Raw genomic sequence first — 20,338 nt, 5'->3', positions numbered from 1 at the left:
AAGTTCTCACATTTCCCAGGCTGGTTTCAAACTCCTGGGCTCAAACAATCCTCCCGGCTCAGCCTCCTAACATGCAGGAATTATGGATGTGAGCCACAGGGCCCAGCCAACTTTTTAATGTATACATTTACCTCATATGTAAACATTGGGATGGGTAACAATGGTACTTACCTCACAAGCTTGTTGGGAGAAAAAAATATCTAGAAGACAAGGAGTACGGGGCAGGGGAGAAAAAATATATAGAAAATGAGGAGCACAGGGCTTGGCACAGTGTTTAATGAATATTAGCAACAATAATATTATATGGCAGGTCTTGTGCCAGTAGCCGGGGACAGAAAGCCTAATGACACAATCCTTGCCCTTCCCTATCATCAGGAGCTCACAGACTAGTGGGGGAGTGGAGAAGGGAAATAAAGAAGTTACTGAGCCCAAAAGAAGAGCAATCTGCCTTTCTTTTTATGCCAAAAGGAATCAAAGTGCAACTGATGCAGTTTGGTAGGTCTTCAGTAATAGGATACTCGAGTTAGGCTGTATAAAGAAGAATAGTTCACTTAGTGGGGGCGGGGGGCAAAAAAAAACCAGGATAGGTAGAAGGACATGGAATCTGGAGCATACAAATATCAGAAGCATTTTTAGGAACAATAAGTAGTTGGATGCTGTTTAAGTATATATAGAACATAAAGCAAGAAACACATTTTTAATGATGGAAGCCAATTCATCCATTCCTGGAAACATGAAGATTTTATTTCTTAGTCCTTACAACTATCCTGTAAAAGGACAAGAAATGTTTTTGATTCAGAGGGTGGTTCTGTTTGTATTTTCCCTGGGCAGAGACCATGTTTGCCCTGTTTACAATTGTAAGGGATCAGTGAACATCCTATTTCAGAAATTTATGGCCAAAACACTGGCCACTCAGCTCTCTGAGTTGAGTAAGTAGATACTGACACTTTTGGAATTACAGGGTTGTTGTAAGAATTAAATGGTGTCATGTCTTATCTAAAACACAGAAAATGAAATGCTCAAGATAGAAAAAATACTTAAAATTTGTTTTGAGGCAGGTTCTCGCTCTGTCACCCAGGCTGGAGTGCAGTGGCGCAATCTCGGCTCACTACAGCATTGACTGGGCTCAAGCAAGCCTCGCCACCCCAGCCTCCCGAGTAGCTAGGACTGATTATAGGCGCTTACTACCACACCTGACTCATTTTTGTATTTTTTGTGAAGATGGGGTTTTGCCATGTTGCCCAAGCTGGTCTCAAACTCCTGAGCTCAAGCAATCTGCCCGCCTTGGCCTCCCAAAGTGCTGGGATTACAGGAGTGAGCCACTGCATCCAGCCGCTTTAATATTAATAGCACCTAGCACCGTAAGTACTCAATAAATGTTTGTTATTATTGTAATCATTATCACTATTAATGAAGATCTCACAGATATTATCATTATTATGATTAACTACTAATAGTGATTTTATTATTACTATTGTTAATGACTACTACTACTATTATTAATAGTGGCAGTATTTGTGAAGCTTTCATTCACACCCCCCAGATAGGGAACTGAGCACTCAAGTTTGTTGAAAGAATCAGTGCTGAACATAAATTATTGAATAATGAATACACGCTAGGCATTGTACTAGGTCCAGTGGTGGGTATAGCAATAAATCGACAAAGTAGCAAAAGAACCAGTTTTCCTCAGTGTTTTTTTGTTGGCGGGGAGCAGCTCAGTGGTTTCTTAATGACACATGTCTATCACTCAATCAGTAAGGCATTGCCCACTTATTTTGTGGCCAGCTCTGTGCTGGAAACAGGATAGGGATTAGGAAGAAATGAGTAAGTCTCAGCGTAACTGGTTAATGAAGGATAAAAGAGAAGGAGTCTCTTCCTCAAGGGTGGTATTTTGGGTCACTGGCATGACAACTGGGTTGCTGTCTAGTATGGTTGTTAAGAGCATAGATTCTGGAATCAGACTGTCTATTACCACATATGTGATCTTGGACAAGCCATCAAATCTTGGTAATATAGTATGGATGTAACAGTGATACTTATGCCTCATAAAGTTTCTTGAGGCTTAAAAGAGATAACAAACCTGAGGCTGGGCACAGTGGCTCACACCTGTAATCCTAGCACTTTGGCAGGCCGAGGTGGGTGGATCACCTGAGGTCAGGAGTTCGAGACCAGCCTGGCCAACATGGTGAAACCCCGTCTCTACTAAAAATACAAAAATTAGCGAGGCATGGTGGCACGTGCCTATAATCCCAGCTGCTTGGGAGGCTGGGGAAGGAGAATTGCTTGAACCTGGGAGGTGGAGGCTGCAGTGAGCTGAGATCGTGCCACTCCAGCCTAGGTGACAAGAGCAAGACTCCATCTCTAAATAAATAAATAAAAGAGATAACAAACCTAAAACACTTAGTGCAGGCCCTGGCACGTGTCTTTAACTTAAAATAAATTGCTTTGCAGGGAGTCTGCAGGCAGAGACAGAAATCACTCCTGCCTCCCTAGTGACTTATGCATATACTGTGCAAACTTTTGGGAAGCTCTGTGCAACTACATTCCCTGGACTTAGCGATTTACACTTATGCTAGACTGACTCAGTCCTTTCCATGCTCAAAGTAGATATACTAATACCGTAGGGTATTGAGCCCAGTTGGTTTTGGGGATAAAACCTTACATTCTGGGACCCTCTAAGTCCTGAGCTCCATCCTCTCTATTTCCCCTGGGGTTGCGCTTCTTGAGTTTGCCAAAAGAGGGTCTAAAATCCAGGAACAGTCAGGGATGCTAAAATAACTCCTTGAGAGTGAGATGTACATAAAAATAAATAAGGCCGGGCATGGCGGCTTATGTCTGTAATCCAGCACTTTGGGAGGCAGAGGCAGGAGTGTTGCTTGAGGCCAGGAGTTCAAGACCAGCCTGGCTAACATAGTGGAACCCTGCCTCTACTAAAATTACAAAAATTAGCTGGATGTGGTGACGCAGGCCTATAATCCCAGCTACTCGGGAGGCTGAGGCACAAGAATCGCTTGAACCTGGGAGGCAGAAGTTTCAGTCAATTGAGACCATGCGACTGCCCTCCAGCCTGGGCAACAGAGTGAGACTGTCTCAAACAAAGTATAAAATAAAATAAAATAAAAATAAATAAATAATTAAGATGTAGATTATGCATTCCTACAGTGTTTCCAAAAGATGCTTTTGTTTCCCAGTTCCAATCTTTGAATTAAAATTTCTGATGAGACATAATCAAGAATTAGCATTCTGTGCATTTGTATGTCTACATTTTTGTTTTCCCTTAGATCAGCATGCCCAATAGAAATACAATGTGAACCACATATGTAATTTATTTATTTATTAGAGACAGGATCTCACTATGTCACCCAGGCTGAGTGCAATGGCATAATTCTAGCTCACTGCAGCCTCAAACTCCTGGCCTCAAGTGATCTTCTCATGTCAGCCTCCCAAAATGCTGATTACATGCATGAGCCACTGTATTGGGCCACACATATTTTATTACTTTATTTTGTGACAGGATCTTACTGTGTCACCCAGGCTGTAGTGCAGTGGCACAATCATAGCTCACTGCAGCCTCGACATCCTGGGTTCAAGCCCTCCTCTCACTTCAGCCTCCCAAGCAACTGGGAGTACAGGCGAATACCATCGTGCCTCTTTTCTTTCTTTCTTTTTTTTTTTTTGTAAAGAGAGGGGCTTGCTATTTTTACCAGGTTGGTCTTGATTTCCTGGCCTCAAGGTATTCTCCAGCCTTGGACTCCCAAAGTGCTGGGCTTATAGGTGTGAGCCATTATACCTGGTCGAATTTTAAATTTCCTAGTATCGGCATTAAAAACAGTAAAAGAAGTAAAATTAATTTAATATTTACTATTATTAAATGCAATTAATGTTTTATTTAAGTGAATATGTCTAAAATATCCCTTGGGCATGTGATCAATGTAAAAATGTTTATCAAGTTTTCTTTTTTTTTTTTGAGATGGAGTCTCACTCATTCTGTTACCCAGACTGGAGGGCAGTGGCATGATCTCGGCTCGCTGCAACCTCCAGCTCCTGGGTTCAAGTGATTCTCCTGTCTCAGCCTCCCAAGTAGCTGGGATTACATGCATTCACCACCATTCCCAGCTAACTTTTTGTATTTTTAGTAGAGACAGGGTTTCACCATGTTGGCCAGGCTGCTCTTGAACTCCTGAACTCAGGTGATCTGCCTGCCTTGGCCTCCCAAAGTGCTAGGATTACTGGCGTGAGCCATCGTGCCCAGCTGTAACAAGTTATTTTACATTCTCTTTTTCTTACTAAGTCTTTGGGGTCATGTGCGTATTTTATAGTATATCTCAATTTGGACATCAAATTTTCTTGCAAAATACTTGAGTCTGTGTTCACATTTCATAAAATCTATACTTTAAAAAATTGATTCATATATCTAAGGTTTTTCAAACATACTTCCCAGTAACTGAATTGAGTATTCATTTTTAAATTTAAATTAATGAAAATTAAATAAAATGAGAAATCTAAGACTTTGGTTGCACTAGCCACATTCCAGATGCTCAGTAATCACATGTGGTGAATGGCAGGTGTACTGGACAGGACAGGCTTAGACTTTCCAGAACAACTAACTATCATTCATAGAGAATTTGCATGCATCAGGGGCTGTGCTCATTACTTTACATTTGTAACTGCAGGTAATCTTTACAATAACCGTGGCCTCTCTTGTTTCTTATAATCTTTTCACAAAGCAACAAAACCAATCTTTTCAAGACATGAATCATGGCTGGGCATGGTGGCTCATATCTCAGCACCTTGGGAGGCTCAGGCAGGAGGATTGTCTGAGGCCAGAAGTTTGAGACCAGCCTGGGTAGCATAGTGAGACCTTATTTCTAAAAATAAAAAATAGCCATTTTTTATTTTAGAGGGACGTTTGCTGAGTGTTGACTGGGTGCCAAGTACCACACATTGCACATGCCTGTAGTCCCAGCTACTCGGAAGGCTGAGTGAGGAGGATTCCTTGCCCCCAGGAGGTCAAGGCTGCAGTAAGCCATGATCACACCACAGCACTCCAGCGTGGGTGACAGAGCCAGACCCTGTCTCAGAGATTAAAATAAAAAAAAAAAAAGGAAAAGAAAATATGAACTCTGTACAATTCTTTTACTGACTTCCCACCCTGCTTAGAACAAAATCTAAAGTCCTTACCATGATGCATGAAGCCCATGCAATTGGGCCTCTGCCTCCCTCCCCGACCTCATCTCATGCCACCTTCCCTCTTGACACTATGCTACTGTCTGTTCCTAAAACAACTTTTTTTTTCTTTGTTTTTTGAGATGGAGTCTTGCTCTGTTGCCCAGGCTGGAGTGTAGTGGTGCAGTCTCGGCTCACCGCCACCTCCTGGGTTCAAGTAATTCTCCCACCTCAGCTTCCCAAGTAGCTGGGATTACAGGCACACACCACCATACCGGCTAATTTTTGTACTTTTTTTTTTTTTTTTTGAGACGAAGTCTGGCTCTGTCGCCCAGGCTGGAGTGCGGTGGCCGGATCTCAGCTCACTGCAAGCTCCGCCTCCCAGGTTCACGCCATTCTCCTGCCTCCGCCTCCCAAGTAGCTGGGACTACAGGCGCCCGCCTCGTCGCCCGGCTAGTTTTTTGTATTCTTTAGTAGAGACGGGGTTTCACCGTATTAGCCAGGATGGTCTCGATCTCCTGACCTTGTGATCCGCCCGTCTCGGCCTCCCAAAGTGCTGGGATTACAGGCTTGAGCCACCGCGCCCGGCCACTGTACTTTTTTTTTTAGTAGAGACGGGGTTTCACCATGTTGGCCAGGCTGGTCTTGTACTCCTGACCTCAAGCGATCTGCCTGCCTTGGCCTCCCAAAGAGTTGGTATTACAGGCATGAGCCACCACGCCTGGCCCTAAAACAACACTTCTTTTCCCATCCCCATACCTTTGCGCTCAATTGTTCCCGCAGCTTGATACCATTAACAGCTTTTCCCATGGTTATTGCTCATTCTCATACTTCAGGTCTTCCCTTAATGTCACTTAAGTGGCTCACTCTATTACATCACCCTCTATATCCCCTTCATATCGTTTATCATCATCTGTAACAATCTTGAGTGTTTATTTACTTGATTATTGCAGCGCCTTCTATTAGATGGTAAGATGCACAAGGATAAGGATCTTGTCTGTCTTATTTGCTGGGAAATTTATAGCTCTTCACAGTGCCTGGCACACAATAGGCACTCAAATATTTGTTATACGGGTGGATGAAATTGGTAAGTACTGTTATTGCAAATGATAAGACTGAGGCTCAGAGAGGTTAAAAGTTTTTCTCAAGGTCACACAGTTAGTAGAATGGATCAGAGACTTAAAGCCCAGTCTAACCATGAAGTCTATGTTCTTCTAAAGAACAAAAGTGCTGGGCAGATTTAGTAACCTTAACTGCAAAGAGGAGAAGTGGCTTGAAGGTGATTTATGTCTATAAAAAATGTGGATATATATTTGGCAGGAAAACTCAGCTGTTTTTCAGTGTCAGGCAAATGGCTCAGAGCCTGGTTAAAGATTAGGCTTTTAATGCTGGTGTTGGATGGGTGGAGGGACCAAGACTGACACAGTCTTGGAAAGAGTCATCCAGAGGCTGCCCAGGCAAGCATTCTGCTCCCACTCACTTGAGTGCTCATTCCCCTTTTGCCCCCCACCTTGGTCTTCTGGACAAAGAAAGATAATTTACTGCCTCAACTATAATGCAATGGCTGACCTGGCTGACCTAGCACATTCCACTTGCTGCATCCCCCACCCCCGCACTCATCAGCTGGACCCAAACAGTTTATTCTGAGTTGTGAAACTTACTTCCAACCTTCACTTTATTATATGAAATGTGAATGTCGGTTTTAAAGCATAAAGCATTGTGTCCATGATATACAAACTTTTGCAAGTTCAGGCAGGTGGCCAATTTTGGTCCAGCAGGTGGCAAGGGCAGGTGTCGGAAGGAAGGGGACGTTTGCTGAGTGTTGACTGGGTGCCAGGCACCACACAGAACACCTTCAGCTGTCATTCCCCTCACTAAACTCTTCTAGATTCATTCTGAAGGGGAAGGAAATATTTTCACGCCAGAAAGGAGACAGGTTTCTTTGTCATCCTCTGTTCAGGTCAAAGCAGAGATAGTGGGTATTTGGGGAGCTGACTAAACTACAAATTAAATTCCTCAGCAACAAGGTCACTCTGGGGATTGAGATCTCAGTTTGGAAGTTCCCACTCTGGGGGCTCACATTTTAAAGAGGATGACTCTACCCTCCACCACTCCAGTTATCCACAACTGCTCAAATGCTGTTGTCACACAAGGCAGCCACATACACCATGTAAATGAACAACAGTGCCTGTGTTCCAATAAAACTTTATTTATAAAAACAGGCATCAGGCTGGACTTGGCCTATGGTCTGCAGTGTGCTGACTCCTGTTTTAGAGATGAACTGTGGTATCAGACTGGCCAAGACTGAATCCCAGCTCTGCTCCAACAAGTCCTATCACCTTCGACAAGCTCCTTAACTTAAATAAGCTTCAGATTCTCTGTTCATAACATGGAGATAATGACAGTATTTTCATCCCAGGGCTACTGGGATGCATAAATGAATTAACATATGTAGAATACTGTAAGCCTGTCTTTTAAAAAGTAACAGCTGGGTTTGGTAGCACATGCTTGTAGTCCCAGCTAGTCAGGAGGCTGAGGCGGGAGGATCACTTGAGCCCAGGAGTTCAAGGCTGCAGTGAGCCACGAATGAGCCACTGTACTCCAGTCTGGGCAACAGAGTGAGACCCTGTGTAAGGAAAATAAAAATAAGTGATCCACATGCCTCAGCCTCCCAAAGTGCTGGGATTATAGGTGTGAGCCACTGCCCCCAGCATAATCAGTTGAGTTTTTTAAAAAAAATATATAAAAGTGGGCTTTTCAGGCCAGAACAGTGGCTCAAGCCTGTAATCCCTGCACTTTGAGAGGCCGATGCGGGCAAATCACTTGAGGCCAGAAGTTTGAGACTAGCCTGGCCAATATGGTAAAATCCCATCTCCTCTAAAAATATGAAAATTAATTGGGTGTGTTGGCAGGCGTATGTAGTCTCAGCTACTCGGGAGGCTGGGGCAAGAGACTTGCTTCAACCTGGGAGGTAGAGGTTGCAGTGAGCCAAGATTGCACCATTGCACTCCAGCCTGGGTGACAGAGGGATGCGCGGTCTCAAAAAAAAAAAAAAAAAAAAAAAAAAAAAAAAAAAAAAAAAAAAAGTGGGCTTTTCTTTTTTCTTTCTTTTTTAGTAGCATAGAAATTTCCTCAAGCCTGACTTTTAGCTGGATTATTTATATGACTCAGACCCCAGCATCATCCTGAAATTCTCTTAAAACGAGAAAAAAAGAATAGCTTCCAGTGTGCAAATCAAACATCCTCCCCAACATAAATATCTCAGAGCATTTCCATAAATATTTGAAGAAACTATATCAAAATAGTAGCTTGTTTAGGAACTATCTTGCTTGTCCATGTAGACTACCTTACTCACAGTACCCTGTGTCTTTTAGTTAAAGACTATGAAGCATTCAGCAGTACTTCAAACATAATTTGAAGTACTTCCTTAAACACAATTTAACGAATAAGATACTCATAGCCTGGGCATGGTGGCTCGTCCCTCTAATTCCAGCAGTTTTGGAGGCTGAGGTGGGAGGATCACTTGAGGCCAGGAGCTCAAGACAAGCCTGGGCAACATAGACCCCATCTTTACAAAAAATGAAAAATTAGCCAAGTGTGGAGGCATGTGCCTGTAGTCCCAGCTACTTGGGTGGCTGAGGTGGGAGGATCACTTGAGCCCAGGAGATTGAAGCTGCAACGAACTTTTGATGTGGTTTGGATCTGTGTCCCCACCTAAATCTTGTGTTGAAATGTAATCCCCAGTGCTGGTGGTGAGTCCTGATAGGAAGTGATTGGATCATGGGGTCAGTTTCTCATGGCTTAACACCATCCCCCTTTGGTGTTGTGGTCACAATAGTAAGTTCTTGTGAGATATGGTTGTTTAAAAGTGTGTGGCATATGCGCTTTTTTTTTTTTAAATGTCAAATCCACACTGTCAGATGAGACCCATGGCCTTTCTAGTGTTTTCCTGCACTGTCCTTAAAATGTGGCCATAATGTCCCTCTTCCAGGCAGGAAGAAAAGTGACAAAGGCAAAAGGATACATACAGGGCCAGGTGTGGTGACTCACGCCTGTAATCCCAGCCACTCAGGAGACCAGGGTGGGAGGACTGCTTGAGCCCAGGAGTTTGAGACCAGCCTGGGCAACATAGCAAGATCCCCTCCTACAAAGGTAGAGAGAGTAAGGTATTTCTTTATAGCAGTACCAGAACAGATTAGATTAATACAGCTGTGTTCACATCACTAAACCCCAGCCTGGGCGATGGAGCAAGACCCTGTCTGTCCTAAAAACAAACAAACGAGATATTTGTAGATCTTTACTTGGCTATTTGAAACATTAATTATGGCCACCTAACCTGACTTTTAGATGAATATTTAACAAGTATTCACAGATATCCAAAGACACAGATTATGAACAAGATAAACCAACTTTCCTTATTTTTCTGTCCTTTGTCCAGTTATCCCTGTTTAGAAGTTGTAGACAAAATGACTGTGTTTGATCTGTAACTTAAAATCACAATACATTGACCCAAACTTTTCAAAGAGCCTAAGATAATTGGAGCTACAAGACCCATTGGCAAAATCTCATTTTATCTTCTATTTTCTTAAGTAGTTGCATCCAAGTGCACTTAAGATGCATTTCCCCCTTTATTATTGAATTGTATATGAATTCAGTCCTAAACTGGCACTAAAAAAAATACATCATTGTAGCAGGACACTCACATGGAAGTGACAGAAAAACATCAGCATCTCTGGGAAATAGGTCTAAAGTTGAACAATGTAGTAACACTCAACATTCACTCAGCACTACAGAAGCCGACCCTGTGTAATTGAATATGCATAAGCTCTGCATTCGTGTGTGCTTACATGTAGATTACTTCTGAGCTAGGCAAGGCAAGTATTACTCCCGTTTTACAGAAGAGAAAACTGAGGAAATCAAGAACTGAGAGGACTTGTTCAGGAGGACCACGATAGCTTATGACAGAATTATATTTATAGCCAGAGGGACAAAGAGATCTCTGTCCAGTTCTTCATCTCATTTGTTCTATGAACTCCTTTGGTGGGCTGCTAAAGCCTCTGGATCCCTTCTCAGAGAAATTTTTTTTAAATGCATAAAACAAAATACACTGGAATATGAAGGAAATAAATTATATTGAAATACAGTTCCTATAATACTAACAATAAAATTAGCAAGATCTATATATCTGCGTATCTATATATTCTGTCTACACACACACGCACACTCCTCCTTATTAACACATTAAATATAGCAGGTGTAATAGCTACCACAATTTTGAAGTAGTAGTATATTCAATATTTCAAGTCATCTGAAACAACTTAATATGCTATGAAATATCTGATATTCTTTTGGTGACAAAGTCAAAAGCTCTGCTAATATTACTATGGCCTATTGGCTAAATTCATAAAAGAAGGAAAAGCTAAATTTCAGTTAAAAGTTAGAGGCCAGGCACAGTGGCTCACACCTGTAATCCTAGCACTTTGGGAGCCTGAGGCAGGAGGATCACCTGAGGTTGGCAGTTCGAGACCAGTCTGGCCAACATGATGAAACCCCATCTCTACTAAAAATACAAAAATTAGCCTGCTGTGGTGGTGGTCGTCTGTAATCCTGGCTACTCGGGAGGCTGCAGGAGAATTGCTTAAAACCATGAGGCAGAGGTTGCAGTGAGCTGAGATTGCGCCAGTGCACTCCAGCCTGGGTGACAGTGCAAGACTCTGTCTCAAAAAAAAAAAAAAAAGTTAGTGAAGATAAGAATGTAATTTTTCCCCTGTCTAAAGTCATGACTCTTCCCTCTGAATTTTATCCATTGTCCTTTTAGGGGTTTGTAGACCCCAAGTTAAGATCTCCTTATCTAGTCCAATCCCTCATAAAACAGATGAACAAATGAGGTCCAGAGAGGGAATGTGATTTATCTAAGACATTTTAGCCACCTAGCAGGGAATAAACTAAAACCCAGAGGCTGATAATTCCTTCTCTACAAGGCTGTTATGAGGAATAAATGTAATAATATATGTAAAATCTTAGCACAGTACCAGTGACACAATAGGCATTTGTAGAAAACTGGCCACACAACACAGTAGAAGCAGAGAGATGAGACTTTCTGGAAATCTCTGTAACAGAGGGCAAACTCAGCTGTATGTGTCTTTTTGTTTGTTTTTATTTATTTTTTATTTGATTTTAAAAATTCTTTTTGCCACACTGGAGGAGAATGTTTGTTTGTTTTTAGACAGTCTCATTTTGTCACCTAGGCTGGAGTGCAACGGCACGATCTCGGCTCACTGCAACCTCCGCCTCCTGGGTTCAAGCGATTCTCCTGCCTCAGCCTCATGAGTAGCTGGGATTACAGGTACCTGCTACCATGCCCGGCTGATTTTTGTTTTTTAGTAGACATGGGGTTTCACTGTGTTGGCCAGGCTCGTCTCGAACTCCTGACCTCAGGTGATCCACTGACCTCGGCCTCCCAAAGTGCTGGGATTACAGGCATGAGCTACCACACCTGGCCAGTTTGTTTGTTGCCCAGCCTGGAGTGCAGTGGTGCAATCACAGCTCACAGCAACCTGCAGCTCCTGGGCTCGAGTGATCCTCTTGCCTCAGTCTCCTGAGTATCTGGGACTATAGGGGCGTACCACCAGGCCTGGATAATTTTTTGTTTTTAAATTTCTTTGTAGAGGGATCTTGCTATGTTGCCCAGGCTGGTCTCAAACTCCTAGGCTCAAGCAGCCCTTCCACTCTGGTCTCCTGAGTGGCTGGGATTACAGGTATGAGCCACCACACCTGACCCTGTATGTGCCTTTTGTCTTTGTCACATTTATTCCTGCCTGGAAGAGGGACATTATGGCCACATTTAAAGGACAGAGGAGGGAAACTCTAGAAGGGCCACGGGCCTCTCCTGACAGTGTGAATTTGCCATACTGTCCCCACTGTCCCCAGACTGCCTACTTCCAGACTTCTCATATGAGAGAAAAAATAAACAGCTCTTTTTGATTTGTTCAAGCCACTGTTATGTGTGTTCTGTTATGTGCAGCCAAACTCACTCCCCTAACTGATACGCAGCTCTTCCTGGCTGGGTGACATACTCTCTCTGAGCCCTGAGTCCTTCATTTAAGGTTTTTTGGTGAGGATTAGAAGATACAGAGGACTTAGGCAGTGCCTGGCAGAGCAAGAAGCAGCTATTATTATTATTACTGTTTCAGTGGATTGCAGTTCAGTGCTCTTTCTACCAAATTGACTCACAGCTTAAAAATCACTCACACCGACTCAATATCCCATTAAGCCCTCCCCAGCCCCAGCCCCCCTTCTTCAGCTGCAGCTCTGGTCCAGTGCCTCAAAGTCAGCCTGAGGAAATGCTTATAATGTCCCAGAGAGAGGAACAGTTTATGAAAATGCTGACACAGAGGAAACACCTAATAATTAGTGGCTGACAACCACAGACATGGAGGCAATTAGGAAGGTTGTATAAATTGAGGGGACTAAAGCAACTTCTCATTTATTCCTCAAATGTTTTGCCTAAGCCTCGGAGATATTTCTTCTGCCAGCAATGCGAAGAAAGTGGGATGAGAAGTGGTGGAGAGTTTGTAGGAGCTGTTAAGAAGCTTTAGACTCCAGATGCCTTCCCTGTTCCAGTGGCCACTCTGCTAGGCTTTCTCCCATATGAGCTGGGGCCATGTGGGTTGTGCTGGGCATGCGTGAGCCCATAGGACTTACAAGGGCTCAAAGGGCAAGGATGGCCTGTGGTTCCCAAAGGCACACTTGGCCTACAGTTCTGTCGAAGGATGGTGCCATTTATCTACCTGGCTCTTTTGTTTTCTTTGACACTACTTCCTTAGCACTGATGATTTAGGGACTACTGAAGATGCTAATGCCTGCCACAGTGGCTTCCTTCCATGTGGGGCTAAGAAGTGAGGCACATGTCTCTCTATACTGGGGGCTGGTTGGGTCCCCAGAAGTATACTGGGCAGGCTAAAATTTGGCATCCATTCTAATTAATATCCCTTTATTATCATCATCTTTATTAAAAAAACACAATTAAAAAAATCTAGGCATTAAAATAAGACTAACTTCGAGCCCCAGTACCACTCCCCAGAAGTGATATTAACAGGAATGAAACCAATGGACTTTTCCTGTAATTTATCCCAGCGATGTTTTAGCATTTCTTTCAGATTCTCCCTCTCCCTTCCTCTCCCCACAACCACCCCAGGGAGCTCTGGTTTGCTACTTAATCCAGCTGTCTATACGAATACTTGGGGGCTCTCAAGGCATCAACTTGAAGGACATGAGGAAAACTCAAATGTCTCAAATTTCCATTTTCTTATCTAGGGAGATTTTCCTAAGGGCTAAGGCACAGTGAATTGCTTTTGTTATTTCTTATAATGAACAGCCCTTTAGATCTTCAATTTAGAAATGTTCATTTGGGATTCCTTAGTAATCACTGCTCTGGATGGCTCTTGGCATAAGATGAATGATGAGAGAAGGAACATGAAGGCTTGTGGGAGGTGCTCTGAGAGTCATCTTGACCACGCTTATTTCTTACAGGAACTGACACTGCCAGTAGCATCCCCTTGGAAGGATAAGTATGACTAGCAGTGTGAGCACAACTTATGAAGGCCTATTTCTAGAAGATTCTCCCACCCCTGCAGGATAGGTGAAATATGGGAGGCAGTGAGAGTGACTGGGCACTCTCTTCCCTGCCGTCCCTTTCCCTGCTGAGGGCTTCTGTGATGGAGTCACATCAGAGTGCCCAGTTACTCCTAGGGCCTGCAAAAAGGTCTTAGACCTCAAGCCACTTTCTGTCTCCTCAGCTTTAGTTTCCAAACTGCAGGCCTCCCTGGCCCATTGCTGTTCCTCCATAAAGTGACACAGTGGAGTGGATGAAGCAGTTGTGATCTGTTTTTAGCCAAAGCTTTATCCATAGCCTATAATTTCTTCTTTTTTCTCTTTTTCGAGATAGAGTCTTGCTCTGTTGCCCAGGCTGGAGTGCAGTGGCATGATCTTGGCTCACTGCAGCCTCGTCCTCCTCGGTTCAAGTGATTCTCCTGCCTCAGCCTCCCGAGTAGCTGGGATTACAGGCGCCTGCCACCACGCCTGGCTAATTTTTGTATTTTTAGTAGAGACAGGGTTTTGCCATGTTGCCCAGGCTGCTCTTGAACTCCTGACCTCAAGTGATCTGCTGGCCTAGGCCTCCCAAAATGCTGGGATTACAGGCATGAGCCACTGTGCCCAGCCGACAGCCTATAATTTCCAAAGGACTGAAGAGCTGTAAGTCCTGCTTTCAGTTCCCAAGAAGTAGCATCAGTAATTGAATAGTGTACTGTTTCTCAAATATCAGTGATTAGCATATCTACATTATGATTTTTGCTATTTCTGCAGTCTTCTATTTTTTAAGTAAATTTAAAAATCATTCCATCACTTTTTGACTCAGTAAAATTTATTTTAAGAAGAAAATTTTATGTCATCTGTACAGTTGAAATACTAGTGTCACTTGTGCTAAGGAGATGTTTTTAGTAGAAATAAGTAAAATAGAAACAAAATAATGTTATTAAAATTGAGCTTTGAGGTTGTCTGCTTAAATTTCTGAGCCTGTAGTCCCAGCTACTGCTTAAATTTCTAAGCCTGTAGTCCCAGCTACTTGGGAGGCCGAGGCATGAACCTGGGAGGCAGAGCTTGCAGTGAGCCGAGATCGTGCCACTGCACTCCAGCCTGGGCAATAGAGCGAGACTCTATCTCAAAAAAAAAAAAAAAAAAAAAAAAGAAATGAACAAGTTGGGGGTAGCGGTTCAGGATTGTAATCCCAGTGCTTTGGGAGGCCAACGTAGGAAGATCATTTGAGGCCAGGAGTTTGAGACCAGTCTAGGGAACACAAGGAAACCCTGTCTCTACAAAAAGGTAAAAAAGGAAAAAATTTAAAAAAAAACACACATAAAGAAAGAGATTAGCAAGTATTAGAGGGGTGTTAGGTGTCTACTAGTAAGATAGTTCTCTTGGATGGACCCAGTTCTCCCCCTCATCTTGCTTATAGTTCTCAAGAGTAATTAAAGAATGTGCTGGGGATATAATATCCTGAGATTTGGAGGAGCCGACTGGAACAGCTTGGGCTTTGTTTCAGTCCCTCCTAGACACAGGATGTCCTTTAATGCTTTAGCTCAGTGAGTCCCATATCTGCTGGTATAAAACCCAGGATGAGCTGCTTTCCAGGGTCCTTCAGCTGTGGTGCAAGGGGGCATGTGCAGATGAGCCTTCATCTGCCCCAGGCAGCTTTTCCTGAGCTTTGAGGGACTGGCTCATTGTGAATCCTGGACTTCTGTTGTCCCTTGCTGCCTATCTCTGAGTAATAAGCCCATTTCATGTAATGGGTTATGTGTGTGAATATTCTCTTAACTTGGCAAGCAATTGGTGCACAGTGAACCTGCTTTGCACTAGCACCAAGGCAAGACTTTCAACTTGACACAATCAGAAAGAGTAAAAGAGACTGAAAAGAGAGCAACTTTTTAATTCTGTGGTTTAGTATTATTGTTACCTACTTGGTACTCTACTTAAGTTATCCTATAGGTAGGCAGAATGCAAAGTACACTACCTGAGCAGTTTATGGTATCTTAGAAAGTTAGAACCTGAAGGGCACAGTGAGCTCAACTTCCTTCTTGCATAGATGAGGGAAGTAGCATCCCAAGGGGGAGGTGAGGACAAAATAACTTAAATTTTTTTATTGTAGTAAAATACATATAACATAAAATTTCCTATTAGTATCATATAATATTCATCATATTGTGCAACCATCACTATTACCAAGTTCCAGAACATTTTTATCACTCCAGAAATAAATTCTGTACCTATTAATAATTCCTATTTCCCCCTTCCCCCAGCTCTGGCAACCACTCATCTGCTTTCTGTTTTTATAGATTGAATCTGGATATTTCACATAAATGGGATCCTACAACATGTAGGCTTTTGTGTTTGGCTTCTTTCAAGATTCATTTATGTTGTGGCATATAACAGTACTTCTTTCTGTTTTATGGCTGAATAATATTCCATTGTATGGATATACCTCATTTAAAAAACCCCTTTATCAGTTGATGGACATTTGAATTGTTTCTACATTTTGGCTACTATGAATACTGATGCTCTGAACTTTTGTGTGTAAGTTTTTGAGTAACCTGTTTTTAGTTCCTTTGGGGATATACCTAGAAGTGGAATTGCTGGGTCAAATGCTTATTCTATGTCTAACTGATTGAAGAACTGCCAAACTGTTTTTTTTTATAGCGGATTTACCATTTAATATCCCCACCAGCAGGGCGCAAGGATTCTAATGTCTCCACATCATTGTCAAGACTTGTTATCGTTCAAAAAAAAAAAAAAAATGATACCCACCTTAGTGAGGAGGATAAATTAACTTTAATGCAGCACAAATTCCCTCTCTCATCCATCATCCTTCCATTCACCAACCAGATTGATCTTTCCAAAATGCCCATCTGGATCACATCACCTGCAAAACTGGAAATTTTCCTCCCAGTTTCTTAGAATGAAGACAAAAATACACCCCAAACCCTCAAGATCTGCGTACCTTCCCAGCCTCCTTATGACTCTCTCTCCTTCATTCAGTACCATCCACACTGGCCTTTCAGAAAGCACCCTCCTGCGAGAGCCACTGCCTGAATTGTTTCCCCTGCCCTCAATGCTCCCTTCCCGCCCCATCTCGAAAGCTCAGCTCAATCCAGGCATAATGGTGCACACCTATAGTAGCAGCTACCTGGGAGGCTGAGGCGGGAGAACTGCTTAAGCCCAGGAGTTCGAGGCCAGCCTGGGCAACATAGTGGGACCCCCATCTCTAAAAAGTAAAGTTAAAAAAGCTCAGCTCAAGCTCCATTCCCTCAGGAAAGTCACCCCTGAACATCTCCTCCCTCCTCACCTCCACCTAGGCCTGGGGCCTGGTGGTCAGCCCTCAGAGCACTGTGCATCTCTCCTTTGTAATACTTATTCTTTTCTGCAATTATACATTTATTCATGCCATTAATTGATTATATGGGAGAGCTCCACTTTCCCTCGCTTATGAGGCACAGAGAGACAATGAGGGCTTGGAAGTTGTTTGAATCTAAAGCAATTGTCTCCTCTCCTCTCCATTTGGTCCAATGAAGGCTCACTCTAATTTCTGCCTACTCCATGTTCCTTAACTCAAAGACCAACTGTTTCTTCCCATAAGCCTCATCAAGCAAGCAGGGTTTTTGCTTTCCTTTTTTTTTTTTTGGACAGGGTCTGGCTCTGTCACCCAGTCTGGAATGTAGTGGCACAATCATGGCTCACTGCAGCCCCCAACTCCTTGGCTCAAGCAATTCTCTGGACTCAGCCTCCCAAGTAGCTGGAACTACAGATGCGCACCACTATGCCAGGCTAATTTTTAAATTTGTTATAGAGACAGAGTCTCCCTGCGTTGCCCACGCTAGTCTCAAACTCCTGGACTCAAGCAATCCTCCTACACTGGCCTCCCAAAGTGTTAGGATTACAGGCATGAGCCACCACACCTAACCTGCTTTGTTTTTAAATAAAAAAATTACTTACAGGACAATAAAAAGTATGCACTTCATTGAAATTAAATATGCCTACTTTTCAAAAGACACTATTAAAGAAACAAAAAGACAAGAGAAATGAAAAGACTGGGAGAAAATATTTGCAAAGCGTATATACGTTAAAAGAATTACACATAATATAAATAAATAACTTACATCTCAATAAGAAGAGCAAAATCGCCAATAAAAATGAGCAAAATATTTAAAGAGACACATCACCAAAGATGTACAGAGGTCAGATAAGCACATAAAAAGATATTCAACATTAGGTTTTAGGGAAATACAAACTAAAGCCACAAGAGAGCACTACAAACCAATTAGAATGACTAAAAATGAAACAATCATATACTAGGTGTTACTAAGGATGTGGAGCAGCCAGAAATCTCATGCATTGTGTGGAGAAACATGAAATAGCACAGCAACTTTGGAAAACAGTTTGGCAGCCTTTTTTTTTTTTTTTTTTTCAGACGGAGTCCTGCTCTGTCGCCCAGGCTGGAGTACAGTGGTGTGATCTGGGCTCACTGCAACCTCCACCTCCCAGGTTCAAGCAATTCCCCTGCCTCAGCCTCCCAAGTAGCTGGGATTACAGATGCCTGCCACCATACTTGGCTTTTTTTTTTTGTATTTTTAGTAGAGACGGGGTTTCACCTTGTTGGCCAGGTTGGTCTCAAACTCCTGACCTCAGGTAATCCGCCTGCCTTGGCCTCCCAAAGTGCTGAAATTACAGGCGTGAGCCACTGCACCTGGCAGTTTGGCAGCTTTTATAACATTAAACATACACTTACCATACAACCCAGCAATCCGACTCCTAGGTATTCATTCAAGAGAAAGGAAGACCTGTACGCAAATGTTTATGGCACTTTTATTTACAATCTAATGTCCATAAACTGATGAATTAATAAACGAATTATAGTATATCCATACACTGGAAACCACTCACTGATAAAAAGGAATGAATTACTGACACATACAACATGGATGAATCTCAAAGGCATTATTTTATACAGAAGGCTACATAGGGTATGATTTCATTTATAAGACATTTGGGAAAGGTAAAACTATAGGGGAGATCAGTGGTTGTCAGGGCTGATGAAGGGAGAGGAGTTTGAAGGCACAGGGGCCTGAGAGAAATTTTTGGGGTTATGAAAATATTCTGTATTTTGATTGTGGTGTTGGTTATATGATCGCATACATTTGTTGAAACCTATCATACACTTAAAATCTTACACTTAAAAATGGTGAAATTCATTTTACATAGTGAATTTTATTTTATATACATCCTACCCCCTCCAAAAAACTGACTTAAAAGACTTACTTGAAAATCAACAACAAACACAAATAAGTTGATTTAAAAAGTGGGCAAAGGACTTGAATAAATGTTTTTCCAAAGAGAATATGCAAATGTCCAATAAGCACATGAAAAGATGCTCCACATCACTAATCATTAGGGAAATGCAAATCAAAATCTCTGTGAGATATCACCTCACACCCATTAGAGTGCTTACTATAGAACAAACACCAGAAAAATAACAAAATTGATGAAGAGGTGGTGAAAACTGGAACCCCTGTGTACTGTTGGTGGGAATGTAAAATGGTGCAGCCACTATGGGAAACAGTATTGGGTTCCTTAAAAAAAATCAAATTATGATCCAGTAAGTCCATTTCTAGGTATATATCCAAAAGAATTGAAAGCAGGGTCTGGAAGAAATATTTATATGCCCATCCTCATAGCAGCATTATTCACAATAGCCAAAAGGTGGAAAGCAGCCCAAATGGCCATCAGTGTATGGCCTCAAGTAATCCTCCTGTCTTATACTCCTGAGTAGGTAGAAATATAGGTGCATATCACCAAACCTGGCTAAGTTTTAAAATATTTTTTTTCGTAGAGATGGGGTCTTTCTATGTTGTCCAGGCTGATCTTGAATTCCTGGGCTCAAGTGATCCTCCCACTTCAGCCTCCTAAACTGTTGGGATTGCAATCATACACCACCATGCCCGGCCACTGACGCAATTTGAATTTTATCTTCCTAACTAGTTCTGAAACTCTCCAGGAAAGGGACTCAGATGTAGTTGTACCTCTATGGCACAGGTGAGTTCAGTAAATCTACTTCTGTAGGGTCAGTTAGACTTTCTGTCTCTTGGTTGTCTCCTCCTGGAGAGGGGAAGGACCAGTGATACAGAGAATCTCAGCATTGTAAAGGACTGTGGTCTTTTACCACTTTTAGGGTCTGACGCCTGCGGAGATGCATATTAGCTTCCTAAAGCTTCTGTAACAAAGCACTACAAAGTAGTGGCATAAAGGAACAAACACGTTGATTCTCTTGCAGTTCTGGAGGTCAGAAGTCTACAGTCAGTTTTACTGGGCTAAAGTCAAGGTGTTAGCAGTGGGGTTCTTTCCAGAGGCCCCCGGGTCTGGAGAAGCTGTTTGCTTGACCTTTCAAGCTTTCAGAATCTGCCCACATCCTTTGGCTCACGGCCCTGTTTCCCCATCTTCAAAGTCAGTCGTGTGGCATCTTTTTTTTTTTTTTTTTTTTTTGAGGCGGAGTCTCGCTCTGTCGCCCGGACTGGAGTGCAGTGGCCAGATCTCAGCTCACTGCAAGCTCCGCCTCCCGGGTTCA

This window comes from Rhinopithecus roxellana, chromosome 3 (assembly GCF_007565055.1).
Source record: "Rhinopithecus roxellana isolate Shanxi Qingling chromosome 3, ASM756505v1, whole genome shotgun sequence".
NCBI classification, from domain to species: domain Eukaryota; kingdom Metazoa; phylum Chordata; class Mammalia; order Primates; family Cercopithecidae; genus Rhinopithecus; species Rhinopithecus roxellana.
This window is presented reverse-complemented; position numbering follows the sequence as displayed.